Source organism: Tursiops truncatus, chromosome X (assembly GCF_011762595.2).
Source record: "Tursiops truncatus isolate mTurTru1 chromosome X, mTurTru1.mat.Y, whole genome shotgun sequence".
In the NCBI taxonomy this organism is placed as follows: domain Eukaryota; kingdom Metazoa; phylum Chordata; class Mammalia; order Artiodactyla; family Delphinidae; genus Tursiops; species Tursiops truncatus.
In genome coordinates, this window is record NC_047055.1 from 67,847,349 (window position 1) to 67,854,443 (window position 7,095).

The window sequence follows — 7,095 nt, forward strand, 5'->3', positions numbered from 1 at the left end:
GATTCTCAGAAATCTATGAGAAGCAGCCAATTTTCAGAAATGGACAACTGACCCAGACCTCTGGAACACACAAATGACCTTGGACAGTGGACAGTTTGTCCCAAAGATGTCAGACAAAGATCCTTTTCTAATTCCTCCTGTTTTGTCTTTAATCTGCTTGCTTTTAAGCATTCTTCTCATTTTCTATAGACCCCTGGTTTTCATCCACTCCTAATTGTCCCTTTTCTTCCTCTTTATGATAATTGCTAGGTATGTCATAAGATTATCTCAAACAGTAGTCACTACCCTCAGTCTTACCTATTATTGGATATGACTCCCATGAACTAAAAAAAAATTTAATGGGCAATTTCAGAGTCATCAAATGAGACCATAGGGAACTACAGCCAATGGCATTTACACTTGTGTCTACATGGACAAGTGACCTTAAACAAATGACCTGTGACTTTGCTTGTGTCCCAGAAAAAGGAACCACTTATTAGAACTTTTGATCAGATCCTGGGAATCATGAATTTGAATTTAACAATCTTTGTAGGACAATGTGCCAAATGCTTATCACCTGGAATTAATTAATAGAAATTCACTTTTTTTTTAGTTTAAACAAATTGTTTAAATGTAAAAAAAGAAAGAAATTTATATATGTAACCTAGCTAATGTAAGGCCTTTTCCAGACCTTATGTCATGAACAATTCCTTTTTCCTGGATTTCCATGTGCTTCTAACAGATATTACTTCTTTGTGGCTAGGACACTTGGTCCTGTTTGTCTCAGACTAACATCTCATGCACCTTAGGAAGAGTATTCTGAGACTTGTCTGTACAAAAAGACCCTAATTCTATACATCTGCAAGGCTGAAATTCTGACTCAGATGTGAACTTCAAAATGAGGTCACCCTTGATTATTCAAGCATTCTACCTGAGGGAATTACTGAATCATTGTTTATGTGAATAATCAGAGCAGTATACCCAGTAATGGAAATCACACAAATAGAAAAAACTGTGAGACACTTACCACTAACTTTGGCAGAAGTTATTAATACCACCTCTGCCCCAGGTAGAATACAGGTTAGTCTCATTTTGGCTTGAGTAGTGACAATCTCATTACTCTAGATTTCTTTTGGGGTAGTCATGTGCCATCACTAATACTTCTTGCTGTATTTGGATCAATGAGACAGACAAGGCAGTACAGGCTACACTTTGCCTTAAGGAAAAAGGTACTTGGATCTCTAAGGTTGATCATCATGGCCTATGGGAATTGTTCTCTTGGCCTGAGTTGAGCAATTGGAGTTCTGGGTTCCAAAGCATCATACAGAGAGGTAGCACAAGAGGGGTTTGGAGTAAGTGAGGAGCTGGAAAGGTAGTGTGAGCAGGGACAGGGGATTTAGAGCAGGTGGAAAGTGAGTATAGAAAGGTAGTGTAACCTTGATCTGAGCAGAGATCTGTAGAGGCTGCAGGAATGGAAGTCTGAAGGGAGAAGAAAGAGACAGCACTAGCAAGAACTGGAGGGAGGGCCAGAGGAGAGAAGTAGTGCAAGTGGAGTTCGAAGTGGGTTGGGGAGCTAAGAGGTGGTGCAAACCAGGACGAGGCTAATAGTAGTTGAGAGCTAGCAGAAGCAGGTATAGGGAATCAGAACCGAGAAGTAGTGCCAGCCAGGGCTGGAGAGAAAGTGCAAGCTGGGATCTCGGCAGGAGCTTAGCAGAGATGTAGCCCCAGGAGTAGCTACAGAACGGTGGATGGATGGGGTGTGTAGCCTGGAGGTAGCACTGACCAGAGAGGAGTCGGTTCCTGGTGAGTGAGAGAAGTAATGCTGGGGCTGAGGAGGGGTAAATTGGAATTGGAGGCCGTTTTGGAGAGGAAGCACGAGTGAGGAACAGAGAAGTATCTTGAATAGATGTTGGGGCTGGTTTGGGGTCTGAGAGGTAGCACGATCGGGTATGAAGCGGGTATGAGTGCAGATGTACAATGATTGGGATCAAGTTGAGGTGGAGGCTGGGGGAAGGAGGGATAATGGAAAGAGAAGGTCAGAGAAATAGTGAGAGCTGGCAACTGGGGATGGGAGAGGGTGGTGGAGAGAGGACCTGAGGGATAGTTGGGAGAGGTATCACAAGTGGGAGACCAAGCAAGGCAGGACAAGCTGCATTGACCTGGGCTTTGCTGTCAAAATCCCTTAGAAAACTGGACTTAGGGGGTTTTGTTGCAGTCATGGCATCCGTTATTCTAATGCATCAACAAGGAAGACATAAAACCAAATAGTGTCAAGGACTGGCACTCCCGATTGCTCCCAAGAGCGTGAAGAGATGTCTATACTCTGAGAGACATATATCTAGCAGGGACTAGGGAATATGAAGTCCCAGTTTTTGAAAAGCCTGACACAAACAGAGATAGCAGAGGCTGAACCTCTGGGGCACAGCAAGAAAGTGATAACTTGCACCTCTGGAATAACCAGGTCATGCTCTATGACTTGTATCAATCTTTCCATTTCCTTCTTTCTCAATCTCCCCCCTTCTCTTTTATCCTTTCTCCCCACTAATGTAAAAAACTTATCACCTTCCCCTGGGAAAGGCCAGCTGTTGCCTCCTTCACTGTTCTTGAACAACACACAGCAGTTATACAACCACACCATGACTCTCTCATAGGTACTTTCTTACCCTGCAGTGGTCTAGAGCTAATTTGTGAAAATGACCAAGTGATATGTGGAACTCTGCACTTTGGTACAAGGTTGAAAATGCCCTGGTACTGAATGCAGTGTGCCTGTTCCCTACCCTATACTCTCCCACTTTTTTCCTTAGAGGGAATCTTGCCATTGCTGACCTCCTGGGACACATTGGGCTGATGATCATTAAGTGCTCAAGTGACTACATCCGTATTGAAAAACCAGCTATCAGTGCTGGTTATGTCAAGTATGTTTCTAACAGATAACTTTCTCCTCCTTGTTTAGTGGGATCTTGGCCATCACTGTTGACCTCTATATACCTCTGCACAATACTTTTACCTACCAAGTGATTTGCACCATGCCCCATACCTTAGGAATATTAAGCAGGGTATAGTTATCTGAGTGGCTCTTTGTTTCCAGTAATGGGCTGGAATTGTCTAGACCACCCTGATTCCTGCAGTGTGTCCATTTGTTTGAGAAAAGACAATACTTGGTTGTGTACTTCTTGACTGTCTTTATTCTTATGCATCAACTCCATATTCAGATCTCCTACTCCTTCCATCACCAAGCCTAGGAGATCCTGTGCCAGTGTCAGGATCTAGGTCAGGTTCAGGACAGCCCAAGCCAGAGTGGCTTCATCTGAAACCTCAAGTGCATCACCACTGTCTCCCTGGTACTGGGCCTGTTTACTGGATGGACATGTCCTGCTCATCAGAGATGCCTCATATCCCTGGCTTCCCAACCCCTCTATGGCCCTGACAACTACTTTCCATTCAGTCATCATTCCCACCACCTACAGATTTCAAAATGCAGAAATCCAGAGGACAGTCATCCATTTCTTCAATAGCTACTTCTACATCCACCTGTACATCCTTTTATGCAGAGTTCCTGGGTGGGCTTGAGGTATCAAGAAATCATTTTTCTGGGGGCTCCATCAAATAGAATGTGTTGAGGGGTTGCCTGGGATAAATTCTGGAATCCAAAGATGGTTGGGACACAGGCTATTAGGGTCGTGCTGCAGAGCCACCTCCTGTGTGAGAGAGGAGGCTGTGGCAAAGTCCCTGGAGACCAGTGCTAGGATAGAAGGAGGAGGAGAGAGTAATAGAGTATGAGGTGGAAGGGGGAAGGGTAATGCAAAGGAAGTAGGGGGGAAGAAGTCATCTTCTTGGGCAGAAGCGAAGGAGACATTCCAGATGATAGAATCTCTCCTCTTCAAGCATGTTGCTCCTTCACTTTCTTGTTCTCTGGGTCCAGAAAAACAGCTTTGGAGAAGGCCCCAGTTGGCTTCTATCCTCTATTTACTTCTGTCTCTGTGTATTTGTGCCTATTGTAAATGCTGTTTGGGTGTGTATGTGTATACATGAATGCCTCCATGATTGGGGGATTCCTGGGGTGGGGGGTACAGGGCAAAGAGTGGTATTCTTTTATCCCTTTTCCCCCTTCTTTTTCCAATGTTTAAGAGGAACTGTATTTATTGGTTTTATGCTCTCACTTTCAGTTTTATCTAGTGTCCTCTTTCAGCATCAGCCAGAATGAAAAGCTCACAGCTGGGAAGAGATGGACTGAAGCATGGTGGTGTGGGTGAGGACACAGGCGGGAGCCATTCCCAGATATCCCAGTCTGTGCCAAGAAAGGCTTCAAGCTGCTGAATAGCTACCTCAGAACTGACTTGTCTTCCTCTACATCCAAATTTCTGCCCAAGTACTTTGAAAGATTTGCTCCTTCTTGGAGTCCCTAAGAAGAGGCAAGATCAGATTCCCAGGACTGCCTTCCATCCTCTTCCAGAGGGTGTTCTTTTTCGGAGCAAATAAAACAGTGGAAAAAACCTCCTGAATGAATCTTTCAGCTTTTCCTCCCCTGCTCCATGAATGTATCAGGAATCCTTAATGGAGATCCCCTACTGGCCCAGGGCTCAAGGAGGAAGTGGGAAGTGGGAGGGGAGAGAAGCAAGCTGAAAAGGCAGAAAGTAAATGAGAAAGCAGGGAAGAAAAAACATTCTTAGTTTGACTACCTTTCCCTTCACACCAGCCCTACCCGTAACTATACACAGACATCTACTGAATACATAACCTTCTACCAACCTCTGCAAGTCTCAGCCTTATCAGGCAACCTCCTCTCCTCACAGTCTCTCCCTTCCCTTTTGTCTCTCACCTCACACTTTTTGCCATAGAAATGAAGTACCCTTTACATTTCTAGTTTTCATTTCTATTCTGGCCACTCTGTAACCTCACTGAATGCAATAGTATTAAACCTCGAGGTTGAGAAGGGTGGGGGGGCCTGGTGAGGGTGAGAAGGGGCTGTGCCATACTGCCCACACCTCTACCACAAAGTTATAGCTAAAAGCATCAATTTCATGACCTTGAGAACACAGAGGTCATTTTAAGGGACGCCAAGAGTGTGCCTGCAACTTTCTCTTTCCCAAGGAAGGCTGTTTTCACTTACCACCTTGCAGGCCATTGAAGGCCAGCCCACAGAGTGGCAGTGAGCACTTTGTCTGGAAAATTGGCCTACTTAATGAGATTCTAGAGTCTGTATAGCTGTCATTTTCTTTCTATGTGTCTGTGTTGGTAAGGTTTCATAGCGTTTGAATGCAGACATTATAATATGTATTTTCAAAGAAGGTGACGTAGCCCCATCCCCTCCCCGCAGCTGGCTCATTTAAAAGCTCTGAAACTCTATGGTGCATATACTATTGAAAAATTCATAAAGTTTTAAATTAGATATAAAATAAGCTACAAGGATATATTGTACAACACAGGGAATATAGCACATATTTTATAATAACTATAAATGGAATATAGCCTTTAAAATTTGTGAATCACTAATAAATAAATAAATAAGAATTCACAAAGTTTTAAACTTTATCAAACCTCATCCACTTTTCTATTTGCCATTCTGCTTTTTGTCTTATCACTTTGGCACCTTTATTTTTCTAATGAATGACTGGTTTGATTTTTGTTTTCCATCTCTTTATTTCACTTTGCTAGAGGTCTGTGATGATCCTGGAGTTTGCCAGGACTATGCCAGGGCCTCAAGCAGAGTGCAGCTTGTAATATGTCTAATAAAATCACCTTTGGGAAAGTTCACTTTACTTGATCCTGGAGATTCAATTGTTCCTCACCTCCCTCCTGTTGTGTGTGGCAAGCCGCAGGCCTGGTGATTTTTAAGAACTTGAGGGTGGGGTTTTGGAGAGGAGATGTGGACTTAAGCAATCAGTTTGAGAAGGATCTACAAAGAAAAAGAGAGCACCCAGGCAATATATGAGCCAGCCCCAGTGGTGTGCTGACTTAACAACCAGCACTCTGAAAACTTTCTGGCATGTATATTGCTGATTTCCACGGTGTGTATACTCTAACCATGACCAACTTCAAGATACAGACTTACGCCACTAAAGGTGGAGTTGGGAATAAATGCACACAATCTGATTTCCTGAGTCCTTAAGAGTCATTCCAGTACACCACAGCTCTGCATACTATGGACAAACTATGTCATGTCTCCTAGAGATCGGGTCTTCCTCTTGGCAATAATGAGGTTGGACTGAGCAGTGCATAAGGAGTCTTGGAGCTTTGACATTCATAAGTTAAAGGTTCAGAGTCTGAAGGTTTGTACTCCTGACAAATGAGCAGGAATACTGAGCAGAAAGCTGGACCCCAAGCTGATATGCAAATTCACAGATGATAAATATCAGGTGTGCTAGAGTTTGATAAAAGTGGAGAGGAATTGCTTTTTTCTAGGAGGGGAGGGTTAATAACCAAAAAGTTGAGGGTAGGCAATGACATTATTCTGAGTTTTCCCAGAGAAGAGTATTTGAAAGCCAAGGATCTTCAATATCTTGGTTTTTCAGGAAGTTCCAGGAGAGCAGCACCTCTCACCAGCAAGGCCTATCTAATGCATCACACTCTCCTTGACCTAAATATTGTGGCAAAAAGGGGGTCTCTGGTGCCAGACTTCTGAATGTTTGGTAAAAATTTTCTGAAATGTATTTTGTCAAGTGGATAGTCAATCACTCTGTGAGCTTTGACTCTTGCTCTATATGGGGTTGGGTTCATTAGGGTTCTAGGGGAAGTGAGATGGGTGATTAGGGTCATTGCTCTAACAAGAGACACTTTCTACCTGGCAACTCATTTTCTGGACTTCCAGTCCAGTGCTTTTTCTAATGCATCTGATCTCTTGGAGACAGAAGCCATATTTTCCCAGGCCAAGGAATGATTTGAGCACATAGGATGGAGCTCTGGAGGCATCAGTTAGCCAGGAGGCACAAGTTTTTGAAAAGCATTGGCACCCATATCCTCTGCCCCTAACAAGTGTAATAAGGCATATATGTGCTCCAGCTGTGTGATCATGAGCAAGTAATTGCCTTGAACCTCTCTCTCCTCGTGTGAAAAACAGGAGTAATAATAATAGTACCTATCTATGACATCTCGTTTTTGTGAGGATTAAAACAAAGC